We start from the raw sequence: 16,407 nt of genomic DNA on the forward strand, positions 1-16,407 counted from the left end.
AGTCAAACAAACTCTGCGATGATTCACTCTTTCTCAGCTCCACAGGCAGACAGACCTGGGAAGTCAAACTGTCAGTGTGGTTCTGTATTCGTGGGCCGAGTGGTTAATGCGATGGACTTGAAATCCATTGCGGTTTCCCCACGCAGGTGTGAACCCTGCCGAGTACAAAATGAGAAGAGTCGTCGAAAAGAAAGGGAGTTTGCTCCCCCGCTTCTTCTTTAAGATTCAAATCAGTAGAGGGGGAAAAACATTTCACTCAAATTGGGACTGGTGGGAATCTGCAACCCATTGCCTGTTCGGGTGGAACAAGCAGATACCCTCAGAGCTTCTTTGGAGGCTATGAGCAAAGTGTTTGGAAATGAGACTAGAAGAGTCAGGGGCTTGAAATCGTGATCGAAATGAAGCAGGCACCTGTGGACAAAGGCGTTTCCTTTGCCAGTGAAAGATACTGCTTCACAAAGTTGGGCCTGTGGAAGGGAATCAGTGACGGTGATTATCTTTGGTTGTTCACCTTGTGAATGTTCCCATTGCTGCGCATGTCCGTGGTGGCGTCAGAACTCTGCAGCATGGTGGCGTTGGATGCGCACAGGGACTGGCGCACCAAACTCCACCTACCTGTTTGAAATGCAGCTCACAGCTTGTTCACACACCCCAATTAATCTTTCTCATTTTCCTGAAGCCGGCATACGGTTTGAATTCCCGACCTGCGGGAATGAGAATCCTTACACTGTCTCGCGTCAGTAAATGTCCCTGAGAACATCTGAGTCAACTCACAGCGCAGTCAGATGAGGGGAAGCTGAAATAGCCGCACACGCTGTTTACGGGCACATTTTATTCTCCCCAACTCAACGCCTCAACCACTGCGGCTCCTAGGAGTGGAAAAGAAACAATCACCAAAACCCAATCTAAGCTCTGTGAATCGTCAGAAAATCAGCAAACGTTCATCCCTTCGGATTTTCTATCCTAGGCTGACAGCGATGGGTTTTGTCACTCTTCTGTAGGACATTGCAAGTGGATGTTTTGCAGAAAAGCACCGCAATGCAATCTGATTAATCAGGACCTGGATGTTTTCGGTCTTTGAATGTAAGTGTTGTGCTCCAGAACTTTGTTGTTGCCAGTTTCTAATACTTATCTTCCCAGTCCCCTGTATCACTTGTGGAAAATGTTTAATTTGTGTCTTGTAATCCTTTCACAGTCTGCTAATGAGGATAGCGTTTCTGTGTTTTACCTCAATTATCTTGACCTTGCATACCTCAAACCTCAAGCTAATTTCACGAGAAACCTTGTCCAGTTCAATAGACAACTGTTAATGATGGCTCTGTTTCTTGTCACGTGTCCAATTTCAGATCGATGTTGTTAATGTCCCTTATACTCCTTCAGATCCAGGTTTCGCTCACAGGGCTAGAACAGAACTGTCACCAAATACATTGACCAATCTACGTTCATCCTATCGATTGTATTAGCATCATCAACACTTCTCATCAAAGTAACTCGAGAGACTTTCATCACAATTTTCTGTGAACAGTTCTACATTAGCTTTGCTTAATGAACCCCATACTTCTTGAAGTGCGGGAACATTTTCCTGACGCCATTAAAAGTGCACAGCTTCGAAGCCAAAGAAGGGCAGCGAACACACCGCCCCTGGGTGGGCTCGAACTATCTACCTTTCGGTTAACAGCCAAACGCGCTGACCAATTGCGCCACAGAGACAGGCACTGCCAGACGCGGCGCCATCGCGTAGTGATTTTATAATTCAGCCTCCCCGCCAGGAATTACAATTGTCGTCTATCAGTTTTACTTTTCCATCATCAAGCCTGGGAGATCTATTGTGGAGATACCGGGGACAGTCTGCAGACACATCCATGTCACGAGGAACTAGCTTTCTTACTCCGGGGCCGTCGCCCTTCCAGTCTTTCAGCGTTTTGCCTGTTCCCGAGTTCTCTCATTGGCTCGGAGGCGAGAAGGAGTTTGAATTCCTGATGTGCAGTAACGACAATTCTTTCAATGTCTCAGATCAGTTCATGTGCCGAGAACATCAGAGTCAACCTCCCGGCCTCTTCAACAAGGGGACGGTGTCTGGACTGTCGGACAGGTCATCTTTCATTCTCCTCTAAATCCGCTTCCCAAAGTGTTTCTAAAGGTTCACAAAGCTGGAGACTGGGATTTCTGTTTTGCTTCATGAACATTTGAACATTTTTCCATTGCCTAACTGACAATATTTTGCCAAAATTTCTTCCCAATTGTACGCCTTGCCTCATGTCCAGGGATGAGGAATTTCCATTTTGGCGAGACATTGCCAAGGTTGAGAATGTTCGCTTTGGAGCAAAGAAGGTTTCCTGGAGATTTCCTGGGGCTGTTGGTAATGATGGGAGAAGAAGCGGTGGGAATGGGCAGATGAATGATCAGAAGAACCAATTGCCACTGACCAGAGTCAGTTACCAGAGGACAGGGATTGAAGTTCTTGAATGAAAAGCAGCACTTGTGCCTAATAAACACAGAGAATACTACAGAAAGCCAACAGGTCGAGCAGCATCTGTGAAAAGGGAAACAGAGCTGACGTTGTGAGTCTGATGCGTTGTTTGTTCAGAACCCAAGTTTTCTGCATGGCAATCAATTCCCAGACATGAGAAAACGGGTCTTTATTGAGACGGGTTTTGTGAAGTTTGAGCGATAATGCAACCAACAGGAAGTCATTTAAAATCGCCAGCGAAGAAAGCATCGTCAGCAGGTTACCACCCTGGGCGGGGGAGCCCCAAAGGATCTTTACACCAACACCTTAAGTGTTCGGCCAAAACTACACGCCCAAAGTTGTGCTCTAAACTTTCTCATGGAATAGTTCTAACAGGAAGGTGAGTATTGGGCTTGTCCTGTCCGCGCAGTTGCCTTGTGCAGAAATGCCGGCGTAATTTTCTCAAAAAAACACATTTATGAAACGAGATCGGACTGCCTGAGGGGCCGAGCTCCCATAACGGCGAACGTGGAAAAAGGAACCACATGCTCAAAGCGAAAACAAGCATTGCACATCGTTCGCCCGCGCAGTCCGACTCTGAATGAATCCTCCAGCTCAATTGTGAACGTGAAATTTCAGGAAGCGGGGAAGTGAAGTGATTGCAGACAGCGCTGAACAGGTTGACGATAATGGTGCCGTGTCTGAGGATTGTCAGCAATGCAGGTAGATTGGAAAGTTGGGACAGTTCTCCTTGGAGAACAGTAGGTTGAAAGCTGGCCTGATTGACGTTTTTCAAGTCATGAGGGTCTAGACACAGGAATAATGTAGTGCAAATGCTCCCACGCCTGAAAGGATCGACAACGATTCAGCAGAGTTTTAAAATCACGAGGAAAAGAAGTAAAAGTGACATTAGGAAGAACGTTTTCGTCCAGGGAGTGATCAGGGTCAGTAGGTGACACAAACTTCAAACAATTATGGTCCTGAACCCATAGGACAGACGGATGGGAGTGGAAGACAAGAAGAAAGAGAGACACAGAGTGAGCGAGAAAAAGGTGAAGTGTCAGAAAAACAGAAGTTAAGGAAAAACATAGAGAGACTGAGGAAGGGATACAATTCCAGCGGGTCCCAGCTTTCTCTATGGTTTCATACACTCCCTCTCATCCATGAGAGACAGGCCCTGCTCCTAGAATCTACGTCAGTCTGGCTGGTTCAGGGATGGTGTGGGGGTGATGGACGGTGGTTAATCGATCAAAACTGACACTGAGACTCTAACAGTACTCACACTCATACACAAACACACACACACAAACACACACACACACACCCACACACACACAAACCCTTTGATCCTCACCTCCTGCTCCATCCACATGGCAAAGGGAACTATGGCTGACTGGACTTGCTTTAAATACCTTCAGGTCTATGACTTAAAGACCCTTCTGTGCCCAAACCCAGCGCTTCTACCGAGAGTATACCTCCCCCAGGGATGGAGCATTACAAGTTGTGAGTTGAGAGGAAGTGGAGGTGGTGCGAGAGAAAGCAGCAGCTCAATAGTTTGGTCCAAACTATCTGTCTGTCTGTCCCTCTCCTCCTTCTCCCACCTCCTCACCTCATACACAGATTATAGACTTAAAATCCACACAGAGACATAGCTGCAGTTTCAAACCAGCAGCAGCCACAACACACTTTCATTTAGACAACAAAACACAGGCTTCTGCACCCAAAGGACTCAAATTTATTTCACAAGGAAATAAGGATTTTCACACAGCTGAACACAACAATGTCTGAGTATATCTCTGGACATGGTTGTACAAGTCAGTGATTCTGTGTCTCACTCTGACCGTATTGCGCTTTCATCTCTGTGTTAATGTCTGTTTTTCTGTTTTGATATGACTATCTCTGCAAGCAATGGGACACCGATTATGTCGGAGGGAAGTTTGAGTGTGTCTGTCTGTGTATGAATGACAAACTGTCTGCAGTGGCACACATTGTCCCGGAAGCGTGTGTCTGAAAGTTTCTTTATAGCTGTCTGTGAATCTGATTTTGTGCCTGTGAGTGTTGGTGTGTGCCCAGTTCTGCCTGCAATGGGACAAACTTTGATTCATCACATTTATAATTCATTCTTTCAAAGTCAGAGTTTCTCTCTCTTTCTGAGAAGGACAGTAACACAATGCCGCCTTCTGCTGGCCTAACCATGTGACCTCACAAGCGCCACATTTTCCTATTCCACTGCATCTGTTTCCTGGTCCTCCTGCGGCGGGGGAGAGGGGGTGGAGATCCATCAGAATTTTACTGAGAACAGCAGCAGCAGCACACAGCTGCCTGAGTCAGGTGTGAACTCAGAAGGTGGGATGACTGAGTAAATCCTTTCCCAGAAAAGCAGCAGGTAACAGCTTCTTACCAGTGCGTATTCGTTGGGGTTTCAGAAGGTATTTTTGAATGGACAAATCGTTTCCCACTCAGAGAGGGTAATGGCCTCTCCCCAGTGTGAATGTACTCATGGATCAGCATTTCATGTCTGTGTTTAAAGCTTTTCTCTCAATGTGAGCATTTCAAAGGTCTCTCAGTGTTAACCAGTTGGTGTGCCTAGAGGCTGATAACAGAGAATGCCTTGTTACACTCAGAGCAGATGAATGGCCTCTCCCCACTGAGTGCATTCTTGTTTCTCAAGGACGGGTGATTGATTGAATCCCTTCCCACAAACAATAGATGAATGACTTATCTCCAGTGTGACTGCATCAATGAATTTCCAGCATGTATAGACATTTGTATCCCTTCCCACAGTTTGCACATTTCCATGGTTTCTGTGGTGTAGATCATGTCTCTCCATATTGGATGATCAGCTGATTCCTCACTCAGACACAGGACAGGGTTAATAGACTGAAAGAATCCTTACAGTCCACAAGTCCACACCAACCCTTTGGGGATAAAGACATCCAGACCTATTCTCCTACCCCATTACTGAACATTTACCCTTGACTAATTCACCTAACCCCCACATCTCTGAAAACAATGTGCAATTTTACATGGTCCATTCACCTAACCTGCCCATCTTTGAATTGGGAGAAGAAACCGGAGTACCCAGATGGAGCTGACGCAGACCCAGGGAGAATGTGCAAACTCCACAGATACAGTCGGCTGAGGCTGGGATTGAGCCACTGTGGCGATACAATCTCTCCCTGCTGTGAATGGTGGGATGCTATTCAATCTGTGGAACTGGTGCAGGACTTGTCCATTTGTCACTGGGTACACCGATGTTTGCAAACTTTTCCCACAGACAAACATTGACAATCCAATGGATTTCAAATCCTGATGAGATGACTCACTCTAAGATCCAGATAAGATATTTGCTTGGAATTCTCGCTGATAAATGTGACTCTGTTATTCTCTGTAAAACAAACTTAAATCAGGAAAAATAGAGATTGAAAAATCGTGCTGTTTAAGATACGAAAAGGAGTTAAGAATCATAAAAACCTTATAGTGTAGAAGCAGGCCGTTTCAATACACACCCATCCTCTGAAGAACATCCCACACAGACCCACCCCATATTCCTGCATTCCCCATGGCTTACCCACCCAGCCTGCACATCCCTGCACATTAAGGGCAATTTAGCATGGCCAGCCCACCTAACCCATATATCGTTGAATTGTGGGAGGAAACAGGAGCACCGAGAGGAAACCACACAGACGTATGAAGAAAGTGCAAACTCCACGCAGTCACCCGAGTCTGGAATCAAACTCACGTCCCCAGAGCTCAGAGGCAGCAGTGCTAACCATTGGGTCACCATGGAGTTCTTTGAATCCAGCAATTTATGTGAAAGTAACTCAAATACTCACCGTGAAACATTACTGGACTGTCATGAAAAACTCAACTAGCTGATAAATGCCCTTCAGGGGAAGGGCGTGTTCTGGCCCTACACAAGACTCAGCCCTCAATGAGAGTAGAGATAGTGAGAGCAGTGGGATACTGACAGACAGTTTCCTCCATCTCCATCACAGGAATAACTGACAGATCCTCACTTCAAGAAGATCAAGATCAGAGTGTATGAAGTATCATCACCAATAAACTCCGCTGTCAGACATATACTGTCCTCCTGTACATACATATATTTGTTTCTTTCGAGAGAGGGAGAGACAGAGAGAGAGAATTGCAGCTCACTGACCTTCAAGAACCAGCCGCTCCGAAGCCTCTCCTTCTCAGTGCAGGAGAGACAAACGTTCCTCTTGGTTTGAGATTGCTGTGGGGAAATTCTTCCACTCTAACCCGGTGTAAAAGAATTTCCCAGAGTTCAGTACTAACTCGAATACAAACACTTCCCAGCAGGTTGTTCCTAAACCCATCCAGTCCCTCCCTCCAGCTCTGTCTCTCACTTTTCAACTCCACCAGCTCAGACACCCGCACTGCGCACGCTCCATAAACAACTCGGCGCTGCCTTTTGTTCACTCTGATTGGCTCGGTATCCTGCCAATTCCAGAATGTCGTCACGAGCTGCCCCACTTTCTATTGGGCAGGACATGCGGTCAGTCACACAAGAGATGAAGCATAAAAGAGATATGTGTTCATCTCTGAGCCGGCGTGAGTTTATTGTCCATCCCTTGTTGACTGGAGGACGGTGAGGAGTCAACCACAATGGAGTCACATGTAAGTCTAACCGGAGAAAGGTGACCCCAATGGTATCTTACAATAATTGACAGTCCAGATTTTTAATGACTTAACGGAACACCCCTATCTGGCCTGGTGAGATTTGAACACCTCTCACAGAACATTAAACAGGGTAAGCAGGACTACACCAGTTACATTGAGACAAAACCACTGTCTCCTGAGATGGGAATTTCCAGCTTTGGTCAACAAGAGGACACAATGTTTCAGGGAAACCAGAAGTATGTATTCAGAATTTCCATCATGAACAAACAGGAATAACTTCTGTAAAACTTCCTCACAGGATTTTAGGGAGAAGATTTACATATGAAAAGAAGAATCATAATCCATAAATCCGTGTGTGAGTAAGAATAATACTTTTTGTTACGTCATGGATATCAAACCCTGTTAATTAAACTAACCGCCCAGAAAAACTCATCTTGCCTCATAATCTGTTAAAATGTGAGTCACAGAATTCCTAAATTCCACTATTTAAAGAAAATATTTTTCTAACTCTAATAGTGAACGCTAATCAAAACCTATTCACAAATCCAACACCCCTTTCTTTAACTACTTACTATCTGACCCCAACTCGACACAACTTAATATGCTATTCTAATAACATATTTATTAAACGTTACATTAACTTAATCTCAAGGCCACACAGTCTCCTCTTCATTGCTGTTTTCAATTTTCTAGCTGCTGATCTTCCTGGGTGCTCTTCTTTTTACTGTATGTTTCATGTGAACGGGTACCTTTGATGGAGAGTGTTTTCAATTTCTCTGAGAGCAAGGTATTAGATCGGCAGTTGCTCTCCCACTAACTTTCAAAATGCCGGGTTTATATCCCCCATATGACACATTAAATTCTTACTTGATTGATTTCCAGGGATCAAAACAATAAAATTCAAAATCTCATTGCCTTCTGATATCCTGGATGTAGCTTAAATTAATTAAATTTGAATTGTTGTAAAAACATCAAACAGAACACAGGTATCCAGTTAACAGCCAATTGCTACATTTGAATCAGCCCGACCTTTTGCTCGCAGCTGTGGCTGTACTTTAAGTTGAGAAAAACACTCTCTGTCTTAAACTGACAATACATGCTTTCGACTTCATCACATTGCATTGATCATTTATCCTGGACGAACACGAAGACTCCAACACCATGATGCAACCATGTAAATGTGGAGACGATGGGAAGAGATTGTAATTACCCTGTCTAGCTGGAAATTGATTGATACAGTCACACTGGAAATAAGCTTTTGCCTGCTCTGCATGTGGAAAGGGATTCACAGTGTATTTCAGCTTCCAGAAAAATTTGCTTATCACACTGAGGAGATACCGTTTAGCTGAACCTCCTGTGGAAAGTGTTTCACACAGTCAGTCAACCTCACTGTGCACCAACGAGTTCACACTGGGGACAGGCTGTTTATGTGCCCTGTATGTGGGAAGGAATTTGCCGGACATCAAACTTTTGCAACATCAGCGAGTTGACACTGGAGATAAATTATTTTCTTGTTCAGAGTTTGCAAAGGGATTCGGATAGTCCCACAACCCGCTGATACATCAACACATTCATTCTGGTGAGAGTATGTAAAAGAATTCACTTCTGCCGACATATCAATGAGTTCACACTGGGGAGAGATCATTCACTTGCTCTGAGTGTAATACAAACTGCTTTCAGTTTTCTCAGCTCTTCAGTGCAGTTACAACATTGGCATCTACCCAACAATCTGGAAATTTGCCAGATTGCTTGTGCACAAAGTAGCAGTACACATCCGACTCAGGATTAATCGTCCTATCAGTATACTCTCGATTATCGATAAAGCTATGTAACATATCGAATAACATCCTCTCAGTACCACTAGTCTCACTCAGGTACTGACCTCATTCTTGCCTTTGGTTAAAACATGGACAAAAAAGCTTAATCCGAGAGGTGAGATGAGATTGACAGCCCTTGAACTCAAGACTGCATTCGACCCAGTGCGGCATCAAGGTGGTTTGATGAGATTCCAGGATGTAATTTACTACTGCGTATGTTATTCTCTATATAAATCACAACGATCCTCTGGATTAGGTTCCAGTCTGTAATTCATTCCCGAGTATGTTATTCTATATACAAACTATCCCGAACCCCTCAATTAGATTATAGCCTGTATTACACACTCAGTTTTCTGTTATACTGGATGTAATCATCCTGATTCCCTCGATCAAATTTCCATCTGTAACTCACTTCTGATTGTGTTATTCTGCCAGTTAACAAACCCCATCTCTTGATTAGATTCCAGTCTATAAAATCCTTCCTTGAATCTAGCTAACTTTCAGAAAATTTCCATGTTTATTAATTTTGAATTTTTTTCAGCGACCAATCTATAATTGCACTGTCACATGTAAAATCACGGTCTTCCATGGCATATATTTTACCCAACATGGCATGCGAATGTGATCGTACCCCATTCTTAATGTAGGAGTCCCACGAGCACGCGCAATGCGCGCTTACGGGCACATGGGTTGGAGTTTGTAACATGCGCACTGATGGTCCGGAAGCCGGAAGGGAGAATGATGTCAATTTCTGTCCAACACTGACAGTGATGGTTCCGAGAAACTCCTCTCACAGATTAGATTAGATTACCTACAGCGTTGAAACAGGCTATTCGGCCCAACACCACCCCTCCGAAGAGCAACCCACCCAGACCCATTCCCCTACATGTACCCCTGGCTAATCCACCTAACACTATGGGCAATTTAGCATGGCCAATTCACCTAGCCTGCACAGTTTTGGATTGTGGGAGGAAACCGGAGCACCCGGAGGAAACCCACGCAGACACGGGGAGAATGTGCAAACTCCACACAGACAGTTGCCCGAGGCGGGAACCACCACCCGAGCCACCGTGCCGCCCTAATGGGCGGGGGGCGTTTCCAGGCTTTTCCTCGAGTAATGTTTGAATGTTTGACTGGAGTCATGTGGTAAGTCTTTCTGATCTCTGTCTCATTCACATGATAATTTTGGTGGTTTGTAGTTTACTGCGACTGTTAAACTGCACTCCTCAATCTTACTCATACATGGGACATGAACGTCTTTAGTATCTATTTGCTATACCCAATTGTGCTATTCTGAGTTCCAGACTTCAGGCCCTTGGAGATGGATTCTAGAGTGTAGTGCTGGAAAAGCACAGCAGGTCAGGCAGCATCCGAGGAGCAGGATTAGTCGATGTTTCGGGCAAAAGCCCTTCATCAGGAAACCCTGGGCTCGATGTCAGTTTGAATGAGAATGTTGGGCATTTCCTGAGCTCCTTGAGTTCAGAGGTTTACAGCTGGAGAAGATGATAGAGCTAGCGAGGGACAAGTCTATGAGCAAAGATTGACATTTTATAATGGATCTGCTGCATCACCAGGAACCGGAGTGCGTCAGCAGGCATAACAATCATAGATTAAATGAACTTGATGTGAGGAAGGCGAGAAACAGACGTGATCTGGAACGAAAGGAGGTCACTGGACCTGAAATGTTGACTGTACTGTCTGTCATTGCTGACACCAGACCTACTGAGGTTCTCCAGCAAGTTTTGTTTTTGTTTCTGTTTCAGATTTCCAGCATCCACAATTATTTGATTCTTGTTTAGCGATTTGGATGACCTCAGATTTATTGGGAGTACAATGTTTCAAGCCTTCAGGTGTGTGACAGATGAATCAAACTCAAGAGGTGACAAAGGCATAGTGTAATTTTCAGAAGCAGATGAACTGAGGTGGGGCAGGGTCAGAAATTATTCCTGAGATTTGAAGAGGTGTTACCAATGAAAGTGTGGGCATGCAGCTGGTAGCTCATCTGAGAGGTAAAGCATTTACCAAGCTTTCAAGCAGCTACTTCAGCCTCACACATTTGGCATGAGGATAGATGGAAGTGGTGCTGGAGAGTGGTGTTTGCAGTGTGATTTGGACATAATGGATTTGAACTTCTCATTATTTAATTGTGCAAGAGTTCCAAGTATGTAGAATTAGGTGTTGGGCAGGTGAAGGCAGTGCGAACCTCAGAGAGAAACTTGAGGACAATGATGTTCACATTTTCACTTTACTTGCTTTATTTCCCGCCAAGTTGATTCTCTCTGTCTGATGGTTTGCGAGGTTGGGAGATTGTGGTTTGGGCCTTGACCGACTGAATGTTTTTTTGTTCGGGAAGGTGGAAAAGGCCGAGGCGGGGTGTGGGGGGAGGGGGTGGCGGAGATGTTATTGGGCAGGTGGGGTGGTGGACGGGGAGTTGGCAAAGCTTCAATAGAAATCCAGCAGAACTGAGAACAGACAACACCTAGCTCTGTGGGAACGGGGCGACCAACAGAGGACAGAGAAATCAGGACATGAAATCTAAGCTGACACCAGACGACCAAGTTATCAGTGCTTTGATTTGCATTGCCAACCCTCTACCTTTACCGAACTACCCATTTGATTTGAATGTCATGTAAACTCAATATTCAGGATCCAATCCTTGTCATCCTAAAACCACGTCTCTGTAAGGAGTCTTAGATCACACTTATTTTCTTCAGTCAATTCGTTCACTTTTCTGACAGTGCAGCACACAGTCAGACACAGTCTTTAGTTTCAATTTTTGTGATCTTTTCAATCCAGCTTTGATTGGTGGTACATTTATTCCCCTTGCCCCTTTCTGTTGTTCTCTGACATTCACTTTCCACATTACTACGTTGCTCACCTGCCTTGATTTGGAATTGTGCATCACGTCCAGGGATGTGCAGGTTAGATAGGTTAGCCATGGGAAATGCAGAGTTATCGTTTCATAGTAATAGCAGCAGGACTCGGCTATTTGGCCTGTCCAGCCCGCTCCACCATTCATTCAGATGATGGCTGATCTATCCATCATCTCAGCTCCTCCTACCTGCATTATTCCATCTACCCTTAATTCCCCTCCATGCAATATCCCATCCAACTGTGTCTTGAATATAATTAATGAAGCTGCCTCATCTGTTCCCTTGGGCAGAGAATTCCACAGAGTCACGCGACTTACAGCCGGGAAAGAGACCCTTCAGTCCAACTCATCCATGTTGACCAGTTATCCTAAACAGTCTAGTCCTATTTGCTAGCACTTGGCCCATATCCCCCTAAACCCTTCCTATTCATTTACACATCCAGATGCCTTTTAAGTGCCGTAATTATACTCGCCTCCACGACTTCCTCAAGCAGCTAATTCCATACCCGCACCAAGCTCTGCATTAAACAGTTGTCCCTTAAGTCCCTTTTATTTCTTTCCCCTCTCACAATAAATGTATGCCATCTAGTTCTAGACTCCCTCAATTCAGGGAAAAGACCTTGTCTGTTTATCCTATCAATGCCCGTCATGATTTTATAAACCTCAATAATGTCACCCCATACCCTCTGATGTTCTAGGGATAACAGCCACAACTTATTCAGCTTCTCCCGATAGCTCAAATCTTCCAACCCTGGCAACATCCTTGGAAATTATTTCTGAAGCCTTTCATGTTTCACAACCAACTTCCAATAGGAAAGAGAGCAGAACTACACATAATATTCCAAAAGTGGCCTGACCAATGTCCTGTACAGCAGCAACATCACCTCCCAACTTCTATACTCGATACTCTGACCAATAAAGGAAAGCACACCAAATGCCTTCTTGACTATTCTGTCTCCCTGTGACTACTTTCACGGAACTATGAACTTGCACTCCAAGGTGTCTTTGTTCAGGAACACTCCCTCAGACTTTACCATTAAATAGAGAAGTCCTCCTCTGATTTGCTTTTCCGAAGTTTAGCACCTCATATTTATCTAAATTAAACTCCATCTGCTACTCCTCAGCCCATTGGCCCATCTGATTAAGATCGTGTTGTGCTCTAAGCTAACCATCTTCGCTGTCCATTATACCTCCAATTTTGGTGTCATCTGCAGACTTATTTACTATACCTCCTATATTGAAATCCACAGCATTTATATAAATGATAAAAAGTAGTGGACCCAGCAGCCATCCTTGATCACAAGCCGCCAGTCTGAAAAGCAACCCTTCACCACCATCCTCTGTTTTCTACCTTTGAGCCGGTTCTGAATCCAAATGTCTAGTTCTCCCTCTATTCCATGATATCTAACCTTGCTAACCAATCTTCCTTGGGGAACTTTGTCAAACTCCTTATTGAAGTCCATATGGTACCCTGGGACGTAGGCCATCAGGCCCAGGGGACTTGTCTGCCCTCAATCCTGATAGTATGCTGTTTACCTTTTCCCTATCGACGTTGATTGTTTAAGTTTTACTGTTTCTGTAGCCTCTGACTTGTCCGTTCCAATAGTAATGGTACTATTGTCGTCCAACTTGAAAACTGAGCAAAAAGTATTGACTTAGCATCTCTGCCATTTCAGTGTTCCCCCTTTAAGTCACCCGTTTTATCTTCTAAGGGACCAACATTTACCTTAGTGCCTCTGTTCCCTTCAGTGTACGAACAGAAGCTTTTGCTACACTTTATGATATTTTGTGCTGGGTTTCTTTCGTAATTTACTTTTATTCATTTATGAGCATCCCTTTGTTTATGTTTGAAAGTTTTCCGATGTTTGAGCCTTCCAGAGGTCTGGGTAACATCTCGAAAAAGACTGAAAAATTCAAAAATAGTCTTTGTTAAAACCTAAAAAAGACTTAAAAACATTTCAGTTGTCTTGGGGCAAGGAACACGATTTCCCCGCCCAGTGTCTCCGATTGGTTGGATGCCCCATGTAGCTACGCGCGTAATGACGTCTAGGGCTCGACCACCGCCCCTTGTGAATCGGCGGATGCGCAGTCTAGGTCCTGTCGCAGGACAAAGACAGTGTCACTGATTGTGGAAGAGGAATGGCGCCGGCGCTGACGGAACAAGAACAGATACCGCTTGAATAGCTGAGCAGGTCCGGTTATCATTGTTCAGAACAGGAACATGTTTCAGAAACATCCCGGGGAGGTCGCCCAGACCTGGCTCCTGCCCCCGGGGAGAGGAGACAGTGAGACAGGGTATGATTGGAAACCGCGGGAGGAGGGAGACTGGGGAGTTTATAAACTCCTAGGGGGAGGACTGAGGCCTCGGAATAAAACCGCACAGTCCCAGTGCTTACTTCATTGGGAAGGGACCTCTCAGATTGCCGTGCAACTGGCCGCCATCTTTGTCAGGGTAAGGTGCTGTCTTGGGGCGAGGAGCGTGGGCGCCATCTTGGTGAAGGCACCATCAACCGTCATTTCCAGAGGAGAATTTCAACCTTGTGGCAAGCTTGGACAGCAGGAAGTCATTCAGCAAACTTACTGGTTTTCTTTTCTCAAGCAACCTTGACATTTCATTATCATGTGGCTGATTCATCTTCATTTCCAGCACCTTTGGAAGCAGCTTGATCAAGCTAATTGTTACCTAAATGAAGTTGTCCTCCATACACACATAAGGCTATCTGGCTGCATGAGGGTATTCAGGTTTCTGTGTCCTGGATAATATGTCATCAGCAGGCATCTGGCAATCTACAGGAATTGCCACCTATGTTATGTTTATTTAATGTTTAGAAACTCACATTACTCACATATTGTGTGAATTTCTTTTGCAGGAAGACACGCGGAAAGAAATCTGAAAGCAAATGAGACAACAACTTCTGACAGAGACACTTGATTCATTGGGACTTGAATATCAGCAACTGTTCAAATCGAGAAGAAACATTTGCTTTTGTTTGCTTGAGAGATTTTGGATACTGGTGTGGCAGAGAGAATACTGAGACACACAAGTGAGGGAGATTCAGTGCACTGACTGTGAAAACTGCTTCAACCTAATGACTCAGCTTGGGGGATAAAAATCTCACCATTCACGGTGGGGAGAGACTGTGAACACATTTTGTCTGTAATTTCAAAACCAGAGCGAAACAAGAAAAGCTTTCCCTATGGGGAAACCGTGGAAATGTGAGTATTGTGAGAAAGGGTTCCCTTCCCCTTCGGTGCTAGAAACTCACAGACGCGTTCACACCAGGGAGAGGCCATTCACCCGCTCCATGTGCGGGCAGGGATTCAGTTGGGTGGACAACCTGCAGATGCACCAGCGGGTCTACATAGGAGAGAAGCCATTCACATACCCCATGTGCGAGAGGGGGTTCGTGCAGTCATCTACACTCCTGATCCACCAGCAGGTCCTCACGGGGGAGAGGCCATTCACATGCCCCGTGTGCAGGAAGGGCTTGTGGGCAACATACAGCAACATGAGCGGGTCCAAACAGGGAAGACACTGTTCACCTGCTCTGAGTGTGAGAAGGAATTCATTGATTCTTCCAGCCTGCTGATCCACCAGCTGGTCCACGCTGGAGCCTGACGACTCCCCCACTTTCAGTGCAGGAAGGCTTCTCCAGCTCCTCCCACCTGTAGAGGCACCAGTGAATTGATGTGCCATTGCAGGGGGATTGAAAGAACAATGGCCGAGTACAATTAGCGACTGGTCTATCAACCCAGTTCTGGGAACTCACAGGTTTGTATCCTGTTGTGGCAGATGACGGAATTGGAATTTGGTCAGAAATCTGGAGTTCAGAATCTAATGATGAAACCGTTTTCAGGCAACAAAGAAATCCCCATCCGATTCACTCATGTCCTTTTGAGGGAAGGAAACTGCTGTTGTGTGAAAGGATTCACTCAGTCATCCCAACTGCATCCTTTACCTGATCTGACCTACATGTGACTCCAGACCCACAGCAATGTGGTGGACTCTTGACTATGCTCCATCATGACTGGAAAATAGGTGGGGAGAAATTTACTTAGACACAGAGCATAGGTTGAAATTTCTGAGTGAGGCAATACTTCCTCTGGGTTAAGGCTGTACCAAGGATCCAATTACAAAGGGACAAGTCTGTGCTGACCAATACTAAAGAAAGTAGGGATGGGAGTGTGTGCACTTTGACCTTGAGCTGTTTTAAAATGAAATAAATTGGTTTTCATATGCCTTTTTGCTGGGGAGATCTGAAGCAGTACCGAAGTTGGGTCACAATAAAGGTTACCTGAACTTCCCATCAGACTCAGACACTGATATCTATGAGATCCAACAGGTTTTTGTTTTAAAGCTGCTAATTTCTTTCCGCCTCTAACAGTAAGTTTCCAATGTTTTGTATCAGAAGGAGCAGTGAAATAGTAGCTAGCATTGTTAGAAACTGTTAAGTTCATCTCTGCACGAACTGCGTTGTTTCATGTGCATTGGAAAGTTTACTGCCTGCAGTGGGAACGTGTGGGCTGTGTTCACTAGAAACTAAAAATCACACAACACCAGGTTATCGTCCAAAAGGTTTATTTGGTAGGACGATCTTTCAGAACACTGCTCCTTCATCAGGTAG

At 44.9% G+C, this 16,407-nt stretch overlaps 1 long non-coding RNA gene across 1 annotated transcript; it reads left to right on the top strand.

The window, feature by feature from the left end:
• Positions 1-13,887: 13,887 nt before the first annotated feature.
• Positions 13,888-16,022, top strand: LOC140460701 (uncharacterized). Its single transcript, XR_011954296.1, has 2 exons — positions 13,888-14,077; positions 14,653-16,022. It is a non-coding gene; the product is annotated as an uncharacterized lncRNA (long non-coding RNA).
• Positions 16,023-16,407: the final 385 nt, after the last annotated feature.

The sequence above is a fragment of the Chiloscyllium punctatum genome, chromosome 36 (genome assembly GCF_047496795.1).
Source record: "Chiloscyllium punctatum isolate Juve2018m chromosome 36, sChiPun1.3, whole genome shotgun sequence".
Taxonomy (NCBI): domain Eukaryota; kingdom Metazoa; phylum Chordata; class Chondrichthyes; order Orectolobiformes; family Hemiscylliidae; genus Chiloscyllium; species Chiloscyllium punctatum.